Raw genomic sequence first — 23,199 nt, 5'->3', positions numbered from 1 at the left:
AATCTGGCCCTAACTGTATGCAAGCAACCTAAATAGAGGCAGGAGCAGGTGGATCAGATAAGCAGCAATTAGAAACCAGGCAGAGTTAGACATGTGAATCAAAGGAATAATTAAGCCAGTCATCAGCACCAAGATCATAACAGAGAGGGGTCACGATCAGAGAGGAGTCGGCAATACATTGACCTCTACATTGACCTCTGAAACCCATTCTTTCTAATTTCTTTCAGATAAACACAGCGATAGCTAGATGGAATCTTAATCAAAGCCTGAAGTGTTGTTTGAAAAGACAATGATCCATAAGGCCTGAATGAAAGGCTTCTTGTTGAGTACTCATCATACATTCCAAGCAGACAGGTTGTCTATGTGTTTAAAGCAAAAATAAAGCTCAAAATCAGCTCATTTACTCAGTAAATAAAAATGTTTTAATTATTCTTCTGAATATATATGTATCTTTCAAGCACACCATCACAACAAAACAGAAATTTGAAAATGAAACTTTCCCAAGAAAAATACCTTTTTATTTTATTATAAATCCACATATTTGTGTCTATGAAAGCATAAAATTCCCATTTTACATGTTGCTGTGTTTTTTTTGTTGTTTTTGTTTGTTTTGTTATATTCAAATTAAATTATGGTTATCAAATCATCGAAGACTGTTAGGTGTATGTCACATACAAACACAGACACTGTCAAACAGCAAAAGGAGAGAGGAAGGGAAGGAGGAGACAACGCGGGTTCTCCCACCATCTTTTAAAACCCCTTCATACATCGACCCCCCAATACTGCCATCAACTGAAACATCATTGTTCAAGTTCAACATTTCCGGTTTGTGCAGTTTTACGTGTGCTTTATGCTTATTTTTTGAGCTCCTCAAGGCTTCATCTTCGGGAAACAAAAACTTGATATTTTCTTTTACTCCAACATTGAGAGAACCAACCCACCATGGATACAAACATATCAATTATTTCAACATTATCTTCCACATCCATAACAAAAAAACTTTATTTTTTGTTCCTTAAACAGGGAGAGTGTGAAGAGAGGGCAGAGATGAAATGAAAACTTGTTTAAAGTGCCATAGAAGTTCAACTTTACATCGACTGAGTATTTTTATCAATGCATTGAGACGATGTTGACAGTGTGCTTGTTTCTTAGTCCAAGGCCTGACACAGGGTAAATAAAATAAAAGGTGTGCTTTCATAAGTCAGAGATTTCTACAAATAATGTCATAATGCATTGTTGTAACCCTTTGGCATATGACTGTTTAATGAGGAGAGGATATGAGAGGTGCCATCAACATCTGAGAACATCTTGAAAAGTTTTACTGATGGTCACAGAGGCCTTCCAGGTGCTAATCATGTTTGGATTCCAACGGTCACACCCAGAGTCTGAATCCAACACACGTTGTGCAGAGCTCTCCTTGGTCAGCACTGACCATCAGAAAGTCCTCTGATCCAAAGGACAGAACATAGCCAGGGGCGGACATCCGTCTAAACGTCCACAAGTTGGATAGGCTCGTTTTATCTGCTCAAAGGTTCTTCACGTTTCCCTGAAGGTGATGATAGAATCCAGAGAGCACCTGAAAGAGACAAGAAAAGAAGAGAGTTGTGTAGAGGTCCCATTGATTAGTGTTACTCTTCCAGAGAAGTTCCCTCACGTTCTGCTTTCTCCACGTCACATTATAATTACAAACTTCAGTGTCGGGTTTTTGGAATTTATCTGATAGGCCAAAGCAAAGCAGTTTATTAAAAGTAAAAAAAGCCTGTTTATTTGAAATCTAACATAAAATAGATACAAATCTGAATAGTGTGGTGTGCATTTTTAATCAGGCCCCCTTAGTCAGAGCTCTGTAGAAACCTGTTAACATCTCAAACTTTGTTAGACTGGATGCAGAAGATTTGAAAATGTGAGTTGTTTTTTATATTTTGGTCCTTGGAGTTTGGTTTATTTTTGAATCGATTTAGCTCCCTCAATCCCCCATCCACTCAGAACCACTTCCCCACTGTATGATGCTGCTATTTTGTCAGATGAGCATTCCTTGTCAGACCAGTCAATATGCATGTGCAAGACGTCCTTTAGTTTTCTACAAAAAATAGACTTTAAACTACCTCAATGGGCGTGTATCCCTTTAGTCATGTACAAAAAAAACAAAAAAACAATTTAAGGTGAGATTGCCATACGCTTCAAAAAAATCACCAAAAACGAAGTAATTCAATTTTATTTTTGTACATGACTAAAGGGATACACGCCTGTTGAGGTAGTTTAAAGTTTATGTTTCACACAAAACGAAATTGATAAACTAACAGTATAAACAGGTATTGACTATGGGTATGCTGGTCTGACCGGCTATGCTCATCTGACAGAACATCCCCATCATTGTACATTCTTCCTCATGTTTGCAGTGTTTCCTTCATGGTAATTTGTAACCAGCAAACAGAACTTCCTTTGTTTTTGCCTAGTTTCCTAGTAATAGCTGTCCTGCAGAAGGATTCTCCATCTTAACTGTGGATCTCTGTAGTTCCTCTAGAGGCACTGTGGTCCTCTTGGCTTCTCTGACCAATGCTCTCCTTGTCCAGCCCATCAGTATACGTGGGCATCCATGTCTTGGTAGGTCTGCAGGGGTCCATACTGTCTCGATGCTCAGGTGATGGATTGAATAGAGCTCTGGGGGGGCTGTTTTAATAGCCTGGGTGCCAGTCCGAACTTAGTCCCGCCCACAAGGTTTGAGTTCGGGGAAGTTCGGTCTGGCTCTGCTCCATAGTAGCGCGAGTATTAAAGCCCACTGTCAGGCGATCCAATCAAATTGTCAGGGCGGGCTTTATACGATGATGGACAGATGATCAAGAGTAACGTTATCAACCACGTGACCAAAGCGCGCTTGGGTGACAACAATAATGGCTGCCGCTGGAGAGTTTGGGTGAGTAGATTCTGCTATTAGGTCTGTTCTAGAAGATATCGACAGCAAATTAATTTTAAAAGAGGAACAGAGAAACGCGATCAAGGCTCATCTTCTTATTCTAGGCGTGCAACTGCACGCTTTGATTTTTGTGGACAACAACTATGCCTCGCTTAAGATACGTCACGCACTCCGTTGCTCTTATTGGTTGTAGGTCTATCCAATTGAGTACAGAGGCATTTTTTCCCTGGTTCGTTCAAAACACGCCCCATAATCACAGCTCTATGGAGCAGTATCAGACTCATATTCTGACTAGAATTGAGTCGGACTACGTCAGGCTACTGTTTTAATACCAAACCTGCTTAAATCTTTTCCAGGATATTCTTTCTGACCTGTCTGCTGGATTCTTGGTCTGAATATTTCTGTTTGTTGTCCAATGCTTTCTGAATATCCTCTGATACCAGAAACAGAGCAGAACCCCAGCAGTTAGAGTCTAAGGTAGGGTTCTTATCATTAACTAGGTGTAAACAGTTTCTCTAGATCTTTTTTAGTGTATATTATTTACAGTCCCACTCTAAAACTTCTTCTAAATGATGAAATATAATAATGTAAAACCATCTTAACTGAAAGCAATCCTTTAAATGATGTCTTATTGTGTTTTTTGTTTGACTGCAAAATCTAAATGTTAAAATCATATCAATTTGGACAATCTATGTCTGGAGTCGGCCTTGAGGAGAAATCTGTTTTAATTTTCACGAAATTTGATTTTGGTCTTTATTTGGGATGTCCTTAAAATATCCGGGTTTATGGACCCAAGGTCAACAGTCCTCCGTTACTGAATAAAATCACAGAAAGGAAGACGACATCTTTTTGTGCTGATAGATCAGTGTTTGTTATGTATTTTATGCTGATATATTGCCCTGGAAACCAGCTGCTTCTCTTTCTAGAAACATAGGCTTCATTGAACAAATAACACCTCAACCCTTTTTATTTTCTGTTGCATAGCACTGCTCTGTGCTTTGTGAAGCCTCAAAGGTTTGCAGTAATCCCCTCTGGATGCCAGCAGGGGGCACTCTTCACTACCGTCAGAACAAAGAGCAGTGAGATTTCTGGACTGATTGATGAAATTAATTCACTGCCGGATAAAAAGCAATCAAACAGAGTCATCAGAGGTCAAAAGCCCAAAGATTTTTCAACACTCTTTTTTAGTAAAAAAGGGGATTAGAACTTCTTGATAAGAAAGCAGACGCATCTGTCTGGAAGTGTTTCAAGAGTGAAGGAGCCAATTAGACGTCTTATATACCATAATCCAGTTTTATTTCGCCCTCTATGAGGATGTTTAATCCCAGATAAGATTTCCTCTTTTCTATGATAAAATCTATTTTCCCGATTCTAAATAAAACAATGCCTCAGCCTCTCTGTGGTTCATCTGTGTTAACACACTACAATCAGCTCCTGCTGGTGAAGAGGAACACATCCACAGAAAGAAACTGGAGGCTTGATGGATAGGATAGGTCTGTTGTCTTCCTAGAGCCTGAGTGATTTGTTTATCCCCCTTAAATAATTGATCAGGTTCCATCAGCTAAACTGAATCCCATTAACAGTTAGAAATGTTAAACCCCCAGTGAATTAATCTGAAAAAAACTACCTTAGGACAGAATCGAAATACCTTTACCATTCCACGGAATAGAAATTCAGGTGCGACACTGGAAAATCAGGTAGACAGAAAAAAGCTTACAGGTACACACAATGCTGGATGATTTATGAACTAACAAAAACTGCAAAAGTGAAATGGCACAATAGGAGAGACAAAAACACCTTCAAATGGAAAATACCATATTATTCATCCAGCAAAACATAAGAAGTCTTTAAGTTCAAAAACAATTTAAAAAGCAGCCTGATTACAGAAAGGTGGAATATCTGTGTAAACAGGTGTATATTATACAAAGTCACCTTTAGATCCTAATCTGACAGTGGTGATGTAGAAATCACTCATCTCCGTTTCTCTCGGGTTAAATGACATTTATTTCCTGCTGGTAATTAATAAAAAAATCTTCTAAAACCGTTTGTCAAAAACAATTAATTCAGACAGATTAGCATCCACTGCAGGTCCATTAAGTTCTGCAACAGCTTTTTACTCGCTGCCATCAGACTGTTAAACTCTAAACTGGCTATGACTACAACTACGACATTATTTTACACTACCCACGTAGTTGAAACTTTTATAATCCTTTTAAATAGGACACAACTCAATGTTCTACTGTATTTTGCACCATATTACGAGTTCTGATGAAAATTTAAAAGAGAGATCATATCTCTCTTATCCTAGCTTTTCTTCATTGGCTTCCTGATAAATTCAGAATAGAATTGAAAATCCTTCTTCTCACATATAAAGCCTTAAAGCTTTATATGTGCTCAATCTTATATCAGAGATCTGATTGTTCCAAAGGTGGAACCTTTGTAATGAAAATTGGTGGGGACACTATAAGGCAGAGGTCATAAGCGGACCGCGATCCGGATCCAGATCAATATGACCGGACTGGATCAGAACCTGCACATTTAGAGGATGTTTGGCTCAACCTGCTGCTGTGAAGCAGGATTCTCCACCATGAACAGAATAAAAAATAAATCTGGATCCAGGCTCAAAATGAGCACCTTGATATGTGCTTGAGAATGGCTTAGTCTCCATTCAAACCCAGGTTTAAAGCCTTGCAGGGCAGCCTAAAGCCCACTGCCAACATTAAGACAGAAAAAAGAAAGAAAACAACAAACGGTCAGTTTAGGTGTTTTATAAAACATGTGAATCAGGAAATTGTCTGTATACCAAACTATTGTTGTTTCCTACTTAAAAAAACACTTTAGATTTTAAAATGAAAAAAATTTCTTCTTTTTTTTTATTAAAAGATTCAATGTATAACATGTATGCATAAACACCTTGTTTTATTTCAGTGTTAAATTCTGTTTAATGTAACAGATCATTAGAAATGTCTACAGACCTTTACTGGTTGATGATTTTCTTTATTCAGACCCGCTGATTTTTAATTGGTTACTCTGCTATAAGGGTTGGGGATGATGAACCTGCAGTTACAGGATTTAAAGGCTTTTGTTAAGTTTTTGTATTTAGCTAAAAATAAGCCCAAACACTTATTGGAACGCCATACATTTATTCAGTGCTTTCATATAGCTGAGAATGCAACAGTAACAAAATAAAAATATTAAAATGTACAGATAGACTGGTTTCTTTAAGTGACTTTAAAAAAAAATGAGATTTTTTGCTTTTTAAACTAGCAAATAACACACTATTTTAACACCTGCTTTTGTCAAACTTATTGCATTACAGTACTAATTGTCAAGGCTACTTACACTCTGTTGCTTTTTTTTGTTGAAAAAGCTCCGTATGTCTGACGACTTTTTCGGTGGCATCTTTTTTTTTTTTGTTAAACCAACCCGTCTAATACTTTTTTAATATTAACGAGTGCTACTGTGTGTCGTCTCTCCTCCAATCATGTAGCTACTGATGACGAGGTGAAAAGCGATTGCCAATCATATTCTATCATAAAGTGACAGACGTGGAGCCATGGACATAGGATACAATGATGTTATATCAGTAGGCGGGACTCAGGAGCAGCGGGATAGCGAGACAGAAACGCTGACTAAAAACTCTCAGAACACACACAGCCAGGCACGTCCTGGCGTTACTGTTGTTGGCTAAAGTAAATGAGCTGAATACATATGCACAAATTATTGGTGGGGACATGTCCCCACCCATTTCAAAGTTGGTGGGGACATGTCCACACCAGTCCTTCAGAAATTTACCCCAGTGGATTTTTCCTTCTGTCCCAAACAGAGCACTTCGCTCTCAATCTGCAGGTTTACTAGTGGTTCCTAGAATTTCTAAAAGTAGAATGGGAGGCAGATCTTTTAGTTATCAGGCTCCTCTCCTGTGGAACCAACTACCAGTTTTAGTCCGTGAGGCAGACACCCTGTCTACTTTTAAGACTAGGCTTAAACATTTTCTTTTCATAAAGCTTATAGTTAGAGTGGCTCAGGTTATCCTGAGCTATCTCTATAGTTATGCTACTACAGGCTTAGTATTCTGGTGGACATAAGGACCCCTTTTTTCATCATTCTGCTTCATTCTATCTCTATTCTCCCAATCTGCAGAATCTGCTTTTTCTCATAATAGCTTCATCTGGTCTGTTCCTGTTTGGCTGTGATTCCATCCTGGAGAGAAATATCAGCTGTGCTGCTGCCATCAACACCTTTGTTTAGAGATGTTCGAGATTGTCCTGTTTTCCAGTGTAGTCCTGTTTCTCTGACTGACTAACTGGATGTGCTCTCTTCATCCTCTGACATGGGAGCTGGCTTGGAGCTCGTCTGCCTGGCTGTGTGTTTCCTGGACGGGGTCGCCTTTTACAGATGATTTTCATATCTCTGCTTCTGTCTCCTTGAACCCCAGTCAGCCTCAGCAGATGGCCGCTCACACTGAGCCTGGTTCTGCTGGAGGTTTCTTCCTGTTAAAAGGGAGTTTTTTTCCTCTCCACTGTCGCTACAATCATGCTTGGTGTGAGGGATTGCTGAAGAGTCAATGAGTCGATGCAATCAACTGGTTTTCATTAGATAGAAAACTTTGAATTAATTTGTCTGTATGATTTGGTTGAACTGTAAAGTGTCTTGAGATGACGTGTTGTTAATTGGTGCTATAGAAATAAACTGAATTGAATTTATTTTGCACTGCACTGAACATTTCTATTTTAATGCCTTTTTACACAATGACTTTTAAACTGGTTTCATTTTCTCCTATACTGTTCCTACATTCTCATCAATTATGCACTTTATAATGTTAATGTTCATTTCACTGTTGTAAGCAACGTAATATAGTTTTGTATACATTCTGTGTATACAAACTGACAATAAAGTTTGTTTAAGTCTAAGTCTTTTTAAAAAGAGGCTCTGAGATTCAGAAAAAGACAAGAACAACAATCAAAGACTGTTTAAGGCTGAGATAAGAAAGGACAGAGTTTATGATTAAAAATGAGAGGACAGGCTGAAGAGGAGGAGAAATAAGATGAAAGATGAGGAGAAAACAGAAATAAAATGATGGGAGGAGAGAAAGAAGACACTATAAAAGAATTAAAGGACAAGGAGAAATGATTATGAGCATAAACAGGAAGGGAGGGCATGAGATCAAAGAAGAAAAAAATCAGGAAGAGAGCAAGAAGGAAGGGAGGAGAGAAACAAAAAGGATTAAAGAACGGAGAGAAGTCTGGAGGAGGAGAAAGAGGATGGAGTCAAAAGGTGTCAAGAAGATAAAGTGATGAGAAAGTAATGGAGGAGAAAGCTTACATAATGGAGTGAGAGCTGTGCTGGAGCGGCCGGTTATATAATGAGCCTATAAAAAGGAGTGACGCTGTTTACAAAGACTGATTCACATTAACAGAACACTTAGAGCAGAGCGACTCAGGACCAAATCTGCTCCTCTACGTTTCCCCCTTTTTTCTGCACTTTCTGTTAAAGCACCGGTCCTCATTTTCCCCCTGGAGAAGCTTTGCAGGAGCTTCTCTCCCTCCCCCTTCTGAGTTTGTGTGTCTAGGTGTTTGCTTCATTTCTCACCTCTTCCTCCTCCTCTCTCTCCAGCACTGATGCAAAGAGTGGGTAAATCTGAAAAACATAAGAAAGCAAAGGAAGGAATAAACATTTGGATCGGTTCCTGTCCATCAGTCCAGGAAAGTTTCAGGCTGTGGAGTCACTCTGTATTCAGACAGCTTGGCTGTTTCTTTGGATATGATTCATCTTCAATCATCAGCAATAAAAGCTGAAACCTGTGACAAAGCATCAACTGTAAGGAACCGGAAGAACTTGAAACGCCTGAACCAGGTCCAGAGGACTAACCAACATTTAGAGAGTTTATTGAATAATAAACCAAACTGGTTATGGTTCTAGCTTCAAACCAGTACCTGCTTATAGTACTTCTATTCTGCCGAAGCAGTGGGTCTAGTACTAAAAACCTGCTGGACCAAAATAATAAGCTGCTTTCATTTAAACTAGAAACTAATCTGGAACCAGTTAGAACCTGGGTTCAGCCCCAGCCTGCCAGCTGAGCTGCATTCTTGGACGAGTTTATAAACCCGGCTGGGAACTGGACTGCTGCTTATACAGTAAGCGACAGTCTGTTGGGGAAAATAGTTTAGAATTTAGACTGTTAGCATGAAGCTGTTTGTAATGAAGGACAAAGAACAAGGTCTGTGATTCAGAAATATTGCTGAGTGGAAAATCTCTGACCGTAGAGCAGCTCCAGCTCCACTGGTTCTTCTCAAAACCTACAGCTAATGTTCTGGTTCCCGTAACTGTTGCCTTGGCGCTGTCCAATTGCCTGATGGTAAAACATGAAGGGAACAAGTCCTCCTCATTCTACGATTCAACGAGGACAGGAAAAGGAAGAATAAAGCAATACAGACCAATTGGTTCCAAACACACTTTATTATTAATCCAAAAGGTAGATTCACAGTCATTTTAAATCACTACTCTACCAAACCAAACAAATCCTTCACTTCCGAAAGATGTGCCAAGACACCGTAGTCCTGAAAAGTGAAAGTTTTGGTCATGATAAATGAGGGGCAGCAATTTGTACTACTTCAGGGACACCTAAAGTCTGTTCTGATCTGAAACACAGAGGTTTCAAAAGTTTTACGAACAGTTAAAAATAAATATTTCATGGTGTTGTTGAGATTTTATGTTCTTTTCAATTCCCAGCCAGCTGGGAGTTTATATTTCTGATACTTAAAGACGCTTATTGCCCTCCCCGGTAGGGCTGGTGAAATATCTTATTTAATCAGATATTATTTTGGCTGTTGTATATTGTTTATGAACACACGCCCTACTAGTTGTGTCTTAGAACAATAGATGAAAGACTGATTCAAGCTCTAGCAGTTAATTCTGCACTTACATGGAATAAATTCATCACAACTTCTGTTCAAAATTTAAGAGTTTATAACAAAACTCAAACCAATCACCTAAACTAAAATACTTTGTACAAAGAGGAAAGGGAAACATGGTTGAAAAACCATATTACAGTTTAAGGATTTTTATGTCTGAAAACCAAAGTTTATCTAGCAGAATTTGGGATATGATCAAATTAGCTTTCCACTAATTTAGAGAAATTGGAATGTTTTCAGACCAATTCACAATGCAAGTCCATCAGGTAAATAAAACATTATTTGCAGAGATTCCACAGCTGATTCCACTTCATCATGTCAAGATGAAATATGGACACTGGTTCCCAATCTCCATAGACCATGATCATGCCATATGGCACAGCAGTGTCAAAGTGCCATGTTCAGGTTGGTGTTTGAATCCATAGCTAAACTCTTGCTGCCTCCTTATTTCCTCGGACCTCCAAGGACCCAGTCCAGATAAACTGGATCCTTGGAGGATGCAGCTGCTGAAATTGAAAAAATCAAAGAATCGGAAGAAAGCGCCCTGCTGTGGGGCTGCAGATGAAAGGGTTAACACTGAAAGCTTTTAATCCAAATCACTTAGTGTCCCTATTTTTTACTCCCTGTTATATAAGTGACATTCAGCTATTTTAATCATTTCTAAGCTGTGAAGTTCCAGCAGGTAACCAGAAGGTGTCTACAGACAGTTGTCACCTGTGATGTTGACTGTTTTGATTTAGAACATGGCTGAGTGATCTGACAATAAGTCCTATTAAAGCTGAAGGTAATGAGGAGGAGTACTGATGAGAGGTCAGCTGTTAATCTCGACATACAGATTTGGTTATAAAAAATGACTGCTAACAACAGCCAGCATGAACAAGAGCTTCGACACGCCTGCATCAAAGAAAATGGAGGAATCGATAATGTCTTTATGCCTGAATTGTGCTCTTCTCTGCGCATTTCTCTGTGGCATTTTTTTCTTCATCCTTGTCTAAATCCTCCTCTCTATTCCTCCACCTCTTCCTCCCTCTCTGCTTATCCCTCCATCTCATCTTGTCAATAACAGTCTCCAAGGCTCAGTGACTCATCTGGACATTTGGTTGTTTCTTTTCACTTCCCTCTGCTGTTTGTTTCTGCTTCTCTTTCACTCAAAGTCTAAATATAGTCCATCAGTAATCCTCCCTTCTGTCTCTCTGGATGTTTTTCTCTCTGACTGATATACTCCCGCTGCAGCTGTCTGTCCATCTTGTCGTCTTCATTTCTTCGTCTCACATTCACCCACAAAGGAGGAGATTAAAATACTATGTTTAATTTTAGTTTTATTTTTTTTTTATAAGGCTGCTGCCAACACCATGCACCAAGTTATTCCCCACAGATAATTTGATAGACAGGAGAACTTGGATTGGGCCGTCATCTTTTCTGACATCATGATCCAGACACTTTTCAGTGTTTTAACAATAAAAAAAAATCAATTGAAGTAAATCAACAAAAGAAGACATTTCAAATTCAAGTTAAAGAGAATTTACATCAGCACTCCATCTGAACTAATCAAATTGGTCGTACATAAGAGGTCACCAAGGTTAGTGCTGTCCAAATATTGCTAGCAGTAAGGAAGAGGGAAAAGGATACAGAATGATTCAGCTGTTTGTTCACTACATTTGTGTAACTTGCATAATATGTTGTTGTTTTTTTTCCAGGAGGCTGTTCCAGATTAAGTACTAGTGTGATGTTTTTTCATAGATCGTTAATTGACGTTTATTCTAAAGGACAGCTATACAACTTTTATTTCGAGAAGACAGCTTTTATTGTAAAAGGAAAACAATTCCCATGTGCAACAGTAACCTCCCGTTTAGAAATGTCTATTTTTTATTTGACTGATATTTACTGTGTTGCTTTTATTGTAATTGTTAATTATATTTAATATTAAATACACTAAGCTCACAGGTGAATATGTTCAATTAAAACTCTGTGTTTAAACTAGTTAGTTTAATGTGTTAGTCCAGGGCAGTTGATTAAGTAATTTTCTGCTCTTTCCCTTTTGTCTGGAAAAAGGTGCTGTTGGACACTCTGATGAGAAAGTGCCTTTTATTGACTGCTACTTTTGATTACTGTCATACAGGAACATTAAATGCGCCTTCCCCTCAGCTGTTGGCTGAATGTGATTCCCAAAAGACACAGAGAGCTACACTTCATAATGCCTGTGTGTTTCAGTTGGGTAATGACGTCCAGAGGTCTAAGGGCTGTCCAGATTTTGAACAGCTGTCCGGACGTTTCTGTCCACAATGGTGTTATTGAGGTTGATCAGAGGAAAGGTGAAGAAACAAGAAATGGCGGCTACAATTTGATGATCTATACTATTACTTTGCTTGAAGTATGAAGTGACATTTGTGCATTAGACCCAAGGTTAACAACAACAGTCCCAGCACAGGTTCAGCTCTGCATGTGATTTAATTGACTATTGACTGATCAACTTGTTAACAAACATGTATTTGAACCAAAATAAGCAAATAATTCAGTCTCATATTTTTTTTATTCAAGAAAATGCGATTAATTAATACTAATTAATTACAAAGCTGCTAATTAACTAGAAGTGTCACAGACCTGAATAACTCTGATACTAAGCTCAACTCCCTTCCAGCATTTAGCAATTAAACCAGGCTTTTTTTGTGCAAACATTAAGTCTTCATAATATGACATTAAAATATGTTATCATAGATACATGTGAGGTATTGATTTCATATTTACTGCACAATGTGTGACTCATACAGCACAGTTTTTCTTAGTATTTTTATCAGAGCTGGTAAACTTTGAATCAATAAATTAAGTTTAATAAAGTGGCCTGATGCAGTGTATAATAGTAACAATGATGATAAAAAAAAAAAAAGTCATTATTGCTTTCTGGAATCTCCTGGAGGTGGAAACCATGAAATGCTCAGATGGGTTTCTAACACCTCAATGGTCTCCATATTTCAAAGGTTCTGTATTTCTTGTGGTTTTTTAGTTGTTGCCTTTAGGTTCATTAAGCTGTTTATTTCAGCAGCCTGGGCCACTCACTTCAGATCAGATCAGAGCAACGCCCACATCACTGCAGATGATCTCAGTTTCCCTCTCTTCTGCTTGAACTCCTCGCCTGGAGGGAGAGAATAAACTAAGCTCAAGACGTTTTCTGCTTTGGTTGTCCTTCCAAATGCATATTTTAATCCTTTGAACTCCAGCTTCTTATGTTTTGCAGAATTGTTTTCTTAAATAAATAGGTATAAAACATGCAAAAACAAAACCGATTTTCTTAAAGATTTATATAAAAGTGAAGAGATCCTGAGTTTCTCTACTGGTGCGAAGCCAATACTACTGTTGAATAAATTAATCAAATTAACAACTACTTAAAGGTACATGTCCTACGGACAATCTTTTATTTCTGGATAGATCATCTAAATAAGTGGTCTTCCTAATTGTCAATCATTCTAATGACATGTTAAAGTAAGGCTATCCTACATGCTCCTTCTGTTAGATATCTTTTTCTGCATATGTGCATTTTCAGGCGTATCTCTATGGTTTCAGACAGTCATTGAAGCTCACCTTTCTCACCGCGGTTCTTTGTAAATGGCCGAGGGTCGCAAGAGAAAGAGTGTCTATGAAGTGAGTGAGAAGAAAAGAAAGGTTTCAGAAGAGGGAGATATATCCCTGAGCTCTCCTGATAAAGCATTATGGGATTTGCTGTCACAGCGGCCTGCTGTTGCCATAGGCTGTCGCTACACGACAGCGGCGACTAATCACAAAGATGGCACAGCACACTGGATGAGGAGTTACGTGTCCAACATAGCAAAACCTAGTGATCGTCCGTTTGAAAGTTCAGATAACCAAGTTGACTATAAAGTCCACTATATAGTCCCCGCTCTATATAGTGATTGAGGGGATTTAGGGGTTAGGGATGGACATTTGGGCACAGTAAGCTTGTATGAGCTTTGAGAGACGCAACTTTAAAAGGAGCGTGCGAGAGGAGAAATGGGCTCGTGCATGCTCTCGCACTAGCGAGTGGAGAGGTCTTTTAGAAAATTTGCCACAATTCTTCATCCATCCATCCATTTTCTAGCACGCTTATCCCGAGTGGGGTCGTGAGGGATGCTGGTGCCTACAGTATCTCCAGCTGTCAATGGGCGAGAGGCGGGGTACACCCTGGACAGGTCGCCAGTCCATCGCAGGGCAACACAGAGACAAACACGACAAACAACCATTCATGCACACACTCACACCTAAGGGGACTGTAGAGAAGCCAATTAACAGTCATGTTTTTGGACTGTGGGAGGAAGCTGGAGTACCTGGAGAGAACCCATGCATGCTCAGGGAGAAGATAAAAACTCCATGCAGAAAAATCCCAGGCCAGGAATCGAACCCAGAACCTTCTTGCTGCAAAGGCAGCAGTGCTACCCACTGCCCCACTAAAAATTTTCCACTATATCTTTAATATATTCATGAAAACTACACTCCCAAAGCAACACCTTGAGTGGAAAGCTGGATCTGCAACATTCAACAGGTATCCGATGCAGCAAATTAGTCGACACCGGCGCCGATACTTGATCGGCACTAATGGTATTAGAAGGGTGCATCTCTATATAAATGGATCTTAAAGGAAACTTTAAGGAATGTCCTGCTAACTACTGAAGATTCAAAGAAAGCATTTCTGGTCATTTTGGAGGATGTCTTTTTATGATGTATAAATATTTTATATTTTCATTAGATTCCTTTAAAAGGTCCTCCTTTCTCAGAAATCCCAGTTTTGTTCTCTTTTTGCACCTAATAACAGACCAGCTTTGTGCTTTGTGCCCACAGTGAACTTAAGCGTGAGAGACAGCATCCCTTTTCTTCTCCCTGGATACATGAGGATAAAAATAAAAGCTGGAACACAGGGTCCAACCAGCAGGTGTCACTGTGGCTCAATGTGTGGTATCCACCTGCCTGCTGGGCTCAGTTAGGGCCGTCACCAACAGTTCAGTCACTGTGCCGTCACGCTGCTCTGTGCCAGGCTCAGATAATGTACAAAAAAGGCAGATGAATGATGCGCTGATGCCTCGTGGCATTGCTGAGCTCCCCGTGATGATATCTGCCTCCTCACTCCCCATCAGCACTACTCTGTGAAGAGGGAGCATGGACTCTACAGGGAGTATGGGCTGCTGTGTGGAGACCTGGTTTAAGATGAATTATTTAATTTCTGTCCAAATTGTGCTGCATTAACACATATGACACTCTGAGCATAATGCTTAACAGCTGTAATACTCTCCATTTAAGGGTAAATCTCAGTGTAATGATCCCACGTTCTGCACTATTATTATTGATTTAAATTTTATAAGACTGGGAAATGGCAGCCTGGTACTGCTGGATGGAGGCTACCTTTAACATCATCTGCTCTGAAGCATACCTGTGTTAACACAATGCAAAGATAAAATGACATTGGAAAAGACCTTTAATGAACAAATTGTGAGGGATTGCTGTCGGGTCAATGAGTTGATGGAATCAACTGGTTTTCCTTAGAAAACTTTGAATCAATTTGACTGTATGATCTGGTGAACTGTAAAGTACACTGTAAAGTGTAATGGCTCTTAGCTGAGGTAATTAACTTTTTCTTGTCATTAGCTGGACAGATAGACCCAGTATTCAAGGCGAGTTAGACAATGGCTAGTTTAAAAAACGTTTAATGAGAGAAATTATCTGTTAGTTAAATCGTTAACGTTATGCTATGATGATGTTGGAGATCGGCCTGTTTTTCCAGTGAAGTCCTGTTTCTCTGACTGTGCTGTGATTTTATGTTCAATGCCCATCCAGGTAGAATGTCACATTAATGTTGGGATCTTATATTATATTCTATTCCCAGCCAGCTGGGATACTTTAAGATGTTTATTGCCCTCCCTGGTAGGGATGATAAAAAATATTATTTAATCAGATAATATTTCGGCTGTTATCTACTGAACACACGCTCTACTAGCTGTGTGTTAGAACAATACATGAAAAGAGTGATTTGAGCACTAATCATGGTCAAACAGTTAATTTTGCACAAAAATGGAGTACATTCACCACAACTTCTGTTAAAAATATAAAAGTTTATTAACAAAAACCATTCAGCTCCAAGTCCATCCATCCATCCATCCATCCATCCATCCATCCATCCATCCATCCATCCATCCATCCATCCATCCATCCATCCATCCATCCATCCATCCATCCATCCATCCATCTTCCTCCGCTTATCCGGGGTCGGGTCGCGGGGGCAGCAGCTTAAGAAGGGAGGCCCAGACTTCCCTCTCCCCAGCCACTTCTTCCAGCTCTTCAGGAGGAACCCCAAGGCGTTCCCAGGCCAGCCGAGAAACATAGTCTCTCCAGCGTGTCCTGGGTCTTCCCCGGGGCCTCCCCCCGGTGGGACGTGCCCGGAACACCTCACCAGGGAGGCGTCCAGGAGGCATCCTAAACAGATGCCCAAGCCACCTCAACTGGCTCCTCTCGACTTGGAGGAGCAGCGGCTCTACTCCGAGTCCCTCCCGGATGACCGAGCTTCACACCCTATCTCTAAGGGAGAGCCCAGCCACCCTACGGAGGAAACCCATTTCGGCCGCTTGTATCCGCGATCTCGTTCTTTCGGTCATGACCCAGAGTTCATGACCATAGATGAGGGTAGGAACGTAGATCGACCGGTAAATCGAGAGCTTCGATTTTTGACTCAGCTCTCTCTTCACCGCGACAGACCGGTACAGCGCCCGCTTCACGGCAGACGCTGCACCAATCCGCCTGTCGACCTCCCGCTCCCTTCTTCCCTCATTCGTGAACAAGATCCCAAGATACTTAAACTCCTCCACTTGGGGCAGGACACCCCCCCTGACCTGGAGAAGGCACTCTACCCTTTTCCGGCTCAAGACCATGGCCTCGGATTTGGAGGCACTGATCCCCATCCCGGCCGCTTCACACTCGGCTGCAAACCGATCCAGCGAGAGCTGCAGATCACGACCTGATGAAGCCAATAGGACCACATCATCTGCAAAAAGCAGAGACGCAATCCTAAGGCCACCAAAACGGATCCCCTCAACACCTTGGCTGCGCCTAGTACTTCTGTCCATGAAGGTAATGAACAGAATCGGTGACAAAGGGCAGCCCTGGCGGAGTCCAACTCTCACCGGAAACGAGCCCGACTTACTGCCGGCAATGCGGACCAGACTCTGACACCGGTCATACAGGGACCTGACAGCCCCTATCAAAGGGCCCGGCACCCCGTATTCCCGGAGAACCCCCCACAGGGCCCCCCGAGGGACACGGTCGAACGCCTTCTCCAAGTCCACAAAACACATGTAGACTGGTTGGGCGAACTCCCATGCACCCTCCAGGACCCTGCTGAGGGTGTAGAGCTGGTCCAAGTCAAACATATTTATGTTTAACACTCTCAACTAAGACTAGTGAAACTCAACTAAACTAAACTACTTTGTACAAAGAGGAAGGGGAACATGGTTGAAAACCATATTATAGTTATAGATTTTGTGTTTGAAAACCAAAGTTTATCTCGAAGAATTTGGAATATGATCAAATGAGCTTTTCACTAATTTAGAGAAATTGGAATGTTTTCAGACCAATTCACAATGCAAATCCATGAGGTGAATAAAACATTTTTGGCCAAATAATGTTTTATCCTTTACAGTTGCTTTTTGTATCTCTGCTTCTGTCTCCTTGAACCCCAGTGGGCCTCAGCAGATGGCCGCTCACACTGAGCCTGGTTCTGCTGGAGGTTTCTTCCTGTTAAAAGGGAGTTTTTCCTCTCCACTGTAGCTACAAGCATGCTTAGTGTGAGGGATTGCATTCAAGTCAATGAGCCGAAGCAATCACTTCGTTTTCCTCTAATAGATAACTTGACTGTATGATCTGGTTGAATTGTTAAGTCCTTTGAGATGACATGTATTGTGAATTGGCGCTATATAAATAAACTGAATTGAATTAAATGATTTTGCTCAAGAACCGATAACCTTTAGTCAAATGATTCTTTACCCTATTTGAAATGGCTAGCAGTGAATAGACATCATGATTCCACTAAATGACTCTTGGTCATACTTGTTAATCGAAATGTAATGAGCATCTGAGGAACACATGAACATTAGAGACACAGATTACTGCTCACACTGAGCCTGGTTCTGCTGGAGGTTTCTTCCTGTTCAAAGGGAGTTTTTTTCTCTCCACTGTCCTGCATGCTTAGCATCAGGGATTGCATCCGAGTCAAAGAGTCGATGCAATCAACTGGTTTTCCTTAGATAGAAAACTTTGAATCAATTTGACTGGATGATCTGGTGAACTGGAAAGTGCCTTGAGATGACATGTGTTGTGAACTGGAGCTATAGAAATAAAGTGAATTGTATTCAAAAAGCAAAACAGAAAAAAAAGGCTGCTGAGGATAAGCGGACCGTAGCGACTGTAGGAGGGAGGCGGGGCATCGCCCAATCACTGTCACTCTGGTTTAACAGTTCAGTCCATCCTCTCCGGGGAAGTCAAGATCCAGGCAATGGACCAGCAAACAAAATTTGGCTCAGAGCCATCCAAAATGTTCCTGATGTAGCAACCCCAGTAAGCAGGCAGGAATCCGATCCGATTAGAGAAACAGTTCAGAACCGGACATTTCCGAGATCCAGGAGTCCATAGCTCGACCAGGGGTCCCGATCCGAACAGGAACAGATAGATCCATGGTTCCAGGAATCCTCAGAGCGTAAAGGCAGGTTCAGAGTTCTATGAGTCCAGCAGGCTCAGTGGTAGAGAGGAACATAGACAAGTCATGGTACCAGGATGAATGCTGAAATTTCAACTGGTCTCTTCCAAGGAGCCAGGCTTAAGGGAATTAAAACTGATCTCCCCTGCGTTCAGAGCAAAAACCCTGAGGGCTCTGCGGAGAAGGACCAGAACCGGAGCTTCTCTCGCATGCCGAGCAAATACCCTTAGGCTCGGCGGCGAAGAGCTGGGACACAATCAGAAGACAGGAGACAAGCAATAAACCCTCTCTATCGACTGGCCTCTGTGGATGGGAACATGAACCAGGGCCTTAACTAAAACTCATGAAACGTAACTGATATGAAAAAATAACATGAATGAACTAAGAAATATTAACGAATAATGATCTGACACCCGATAGCTGGGCTGAACCGTATATATAGCAGAGGGAGCAGGTGAATAGGATAAATCATAATTACAGAGCGGGAGGGAACGGCAGGTGAATAAAGTGAGCAATCAGATATTCTACCAGGGCTGCGATCATGACATTTCACTTTATCACACTTTACAAAAACTAAGCATCTAAGTTGGTCTGTAACATAAAACCCTTTGAACTTTGTGGTTGGATCGCGAACAAATGTAAATACATTATTTTGTGAAGGACAGCCAGGATTTAATCCAGGCAGAAACTTTAGATGGTTTTAATTTCAGGAACATTTTAACCCTTTTAACAAACAGAACTGGAAGAACAGTTTGGCTGAGGACTTACATTTACTGTAACATGCTTATCAAGATATGTAATCCTTTACAGCTTTTCCTCTCAAATAAATATGTGACACATCTAGATCGAACTGACAATGAAGTAATTTAGATAAACCAGCTGATTACTGAGGAGGATTACTTTGACCAACACTGACAGACTTAGATGGATAAGCTAACTCTGTCTGCGCCAGAGATGGCAAAAGTACTCACTTTCCGTACTTGAGTAAAAGTACAGATACTTGTGTTAAAAAATACTCTGGTAAAAGTGGAAGTACTGATTAAACTTCTTTACTCAGGTAAAAGTAACAAAGTACAGGCTTGTAAATTTACTTAAAGTATAAAAGTAAAAGTAGAAACCACTTTTTTCATGCCGTTGCCTACATTTTAAATGGATGTCTGCCAATAGGACTAGATCTCCGTTGTTTTCATTTTCAATCATCTCGTCGTCCATGCTACAATGCTAACGCCACCGCCACCAAGCTGCAATGATTTGCCGCGAATGAATACCGCCGAATCTGTCGATTCATCTTGTAGTGGTGCGTCAAATTCAACATAGATTCCCATCCAATTAGATTGAATTTGGTATTGATGACGTGAAAAATAATAACGGTAACTCCATTGAAATGATTCAAAACTAAAGTAACGAGCCAATTTTTTAAAATGTAAGGAGTAGAAAGTACAGATATTTGTGTAAAAATGTAAGAAGTAGAAGTAAAAAGTCCCCATAAAAATAAGTAGTAAAGTAAAGTAAAAATATCAGAAAAATCTACTTGAGTACAGTAATGAAGTATTTGTACTTCGTTACTTCCCATCTCTGGTCTGCGCTCATGACAAACAGTAAAACATCTACCTGAGTTTTGGTTTGATGCCCTCGTTATTGCTGTGAAGTCCCTAGAGTGACTAATCTGTTTATGAAAAATTACACGGACTGCAACTCTGACCATCTTCCCTGTCTTTGCTGAAGAACCAAATGACCCTAGAGCGTGATGCTACTACCCCCATGCAGATTGATAAAAGCTCCTAGTAAAAGCATGGAATGTTAACTTCTCTTAGTTTTGTTTTAACTAATTCACATTTTCAATAATGCTTCGGTTAAATGCTTGTCTCATTGTTTAACATCTCAAACTGTCTCAGTCTTGCTGTGCATGCTCAAAATGGTGGGAAAGGAGTAAGTCGTGGCTGCAAGAGGTGAAATGGGACTGAGTCAAAGTGTCACTTTCCTCTGATTGATCATTTATTCAACTGCACACAACTGACATCTCAAATCCAGCAGAGATAAAGAGAAAATAAATTGCTGCTGAAGGGTAGTGAATCCTCTGGAACATTGAAGGGTATCACCACATATAAACACTCTAAACCTCAATCTGAGAGCGACTCTGGCAGCAGAAATATCACCAGATAAAGAAAAAAAAGCTGTAATGAAGAATAACAGGCAAACAAAACAACCTCGAGCTTGGAAATCAAAGGAGCAAAGAAGAGAGAGTAAGAAACAAAAGAGCTCATTAAAACCAGGCAAAGAACCAGAGGAAAGGAGGTAAAGACTTTCAGAAAAAGATAAAACATGTTGGTAGTGGGACGGCGAGGAAGATAGAGGTTCAGAAAGGAAATGATTAAGTTAAAATGTTTGCTTTTCATGTCTAATAAAATCCGAACTAAGCTGCATTAGGGTCTAATTTTTAAATGAAGAAAACATGAGAAAACGTGACTAGCAGTCAACACATTTTTTCATGTTAGGTAGCTGCTGAGAGGATGGGTCCCTCAGACACATTTTTGCTCTAATGTCCTGAGTGGACAGAACCAGAGTGGCCAGAATGCCCAACATCAACTTTCACTCAGTTAACCAAGTATGCTCTAAATCAGGGGTCTCCAACACTGGTCTTCAAGACCTACTGTCCTGCAGGTTTTAGCTGCATCCGTATTCTAACACAGTTGAATCAAATGAATGGCTTGTTATCAGGACGTTACCAAACTGCTGATGAGCTACAATCAAAATAGATACTGATTCCACGTTTTAGCTGCCCCACTTCGATCAGTAGCAGCACCGCCTCTATTGTCCCTAGCTTACTCATGGTATCATGCTCCTACATCCAGTAACAATAAAAATTAAATGAAAGATAGAAAAAAGGTCATATGTGCCTCTATGTTGAGAGTCCATTAGTTAACTTGCTAAGCTTTTCATAAGCAAGTGAGGTTTTTATTTCAGACTTTTCAGATTTTTAGTTGTGAGTGCGTGCCTGAATGTTTTTTTTGTCCTGTGTGTTTCTGTGCTACCCTGCGATGGACTGGGGACCTCGCCCGTAAACGGTGGGAGACAGGCACTAACATCCTCGTGACCCCACTTGGGATAGAGTGATGGAAGATGGATGATAGAACAGTTTTTGACACTCATTTTAAATTTGATGTTGATACTGCAGCTGTTGTGATACAGTCTAAACAAATAATGACCCTTTTGAGCAAAGTAAAGACATTTTCAGTCAGACCAATTAGAATGTGTTGGTTTTATTAGAGACTCTTGTGTTTATCATTTATCTGTAGATATAATTACCTTACAATGAAAGATAGAAACAGTTTGAATCATAAGCATTCACCAGAGAGACATGACTTATTTTTGCTATGAAAAAATAGCCTGAAAGGCTGATGTGATCCTTTCTTCATCTGAAGATGTTCCTGAAACTGAATTCTCTTTGTTGCCTTCAGGACGCCCCTTTGTCACTGTAAGCTAACCGGCGTGCAAAACTTTTAATACAAGCAGCTATTAGTCTTCTGAATTCCCTGTAGTGTGACCATTTTTTTTTATTTTGTTTTTTTTTCCTTTGCTATATTTGAGTATTTTGATGTTTGTGTTATTATTATTGATGATCCTCAATCTCCCTATTGTGGGGGGCTGAGCCAAAAAGTCATTAAGGAAAAAATGGTAACAAATTTATTTACCAAAAAGAATTTAAACTTCTGGTAGCTGCTCCTTTACATCGAGAGTAGCCAGTTGAGGTGGCTTGGGCATTGGATTAGGATGCCTCCTGGACGTCTCCCTGGTGAGGTGTTCTAGGCACGTCCTACTGGGAGGAGGCCCAGGGGAGCTTGACCAAGTGGCTGGGGAGGAGGACATCTGGGCCTCCCTACTAAAGCTGCTACCCCTACGACCCAAACCCGGATAAGCGGAAGCAGATGGATGGATGGAATTCAAATTTCAGAGAAAACTGGGCCCATAAAGGAAAACAAAAGAAAGAAATTAACATAGCACAAACCTGACAGAGGAATAGACCTCGCCAAACTGACACACAAGGGAAACATATATACTGGTTGATCAGACCATTTTGACACGAGAAGGGAACAGGAAATTCGTTTATCTAAACAAAACTACAACAAAAGACGCTGTGATTGCAGAACAGTTTCCATAAATTTCTTTAAAAACGTTGTTTCACAAGTCAGTTTGGCCAAGATTCCATTCTGTGTCTTTTCTCTCGTATTGCTGTGGAGAAAATTTGCAGCTGCTGAAAGATGTCTAAATAATGTTCTGTATACCGTTATGGTAACTGCAATTTCTCAATAAATGAACCTAGTATTTTATAAGTTCGAAGAGACACAAAATCTTGTTTTTATTCATTCTACTGGTAGTCTGTTTTGATCAAATAGAAATAGAGGCCTGCCTCCAATTTTGGCCTCCTTCAAATAATGGCCCGGACCAAGATGAACCTGAAGGAAATAAATGCCCCGTCCTATATTAGAGGATTTACGGTATGTGTTTTAATTTTTGTTTATCTTCTGTTGCTCAAAAATGCACTGGTGGGATCAATAAAGTGGTGTAAATCTAAATCACTGGACATCCCAATGTGAGATTGTAAAAATTTACATTTTAGCTATCAATATTTCTAAAGATGTAACCTA

At 40.2% G+C, this 23,199-nt stretch overlaps 1 protein-coding gene across 5 annotated transcripts in view; it reads right to left on the bottom strand.

Annotated features, from left to right (window-relative positions):
- Positions 1–496: 496 nt before the first annotated feature.
- si:cabz01090165.1 (uncharacterized protein LOC100333421 homolog) overlaps positions 497–23,199 on the bottom strand; it is a 472,423-nt gene continuing 449,720 nt past the window's right edge. For 3 of the 5 annotated variants that reach the window (XM_038285977.1, XM_038285976.1, XM_038285978.1), the window contains 2 exons: positions 8,507–8,554; positions 497–1,576 (listed from right to left, as the gene is read on the bottom strand). The gene's annotated coding sequence lies outside the window, so the exon portion shown is untranslated. Of the gene's footprint in view, positions 1,577–8,506; positions 8,555–9,175; positions 9,305–23,199 lie in introns of all 5 variants that reach the window. The other 2 variants (XM_038285979.1, XM_038285980.1) reach the window with 2 other exon arrangements.

Source organism: Cyprinodon tularosa, unplaced genomic scaffold (assembly GCF_016077235.1).
Source record: "Cyprinodon tularosa strain WSP-4 unplaced genomic scaffold, ASM1607723v1 ctg219, whole genome shotgun sequence".
NCBI lineage: Eukaryota > Metazoa > Chordata > Actinopteri > Cyprinodontiformes > Cyprinodontidae > Cyprinodon > Cyprinodon tularosa.
This window is presented reverse-complemented; position numbering and strand designations above follow the sequence as displayed.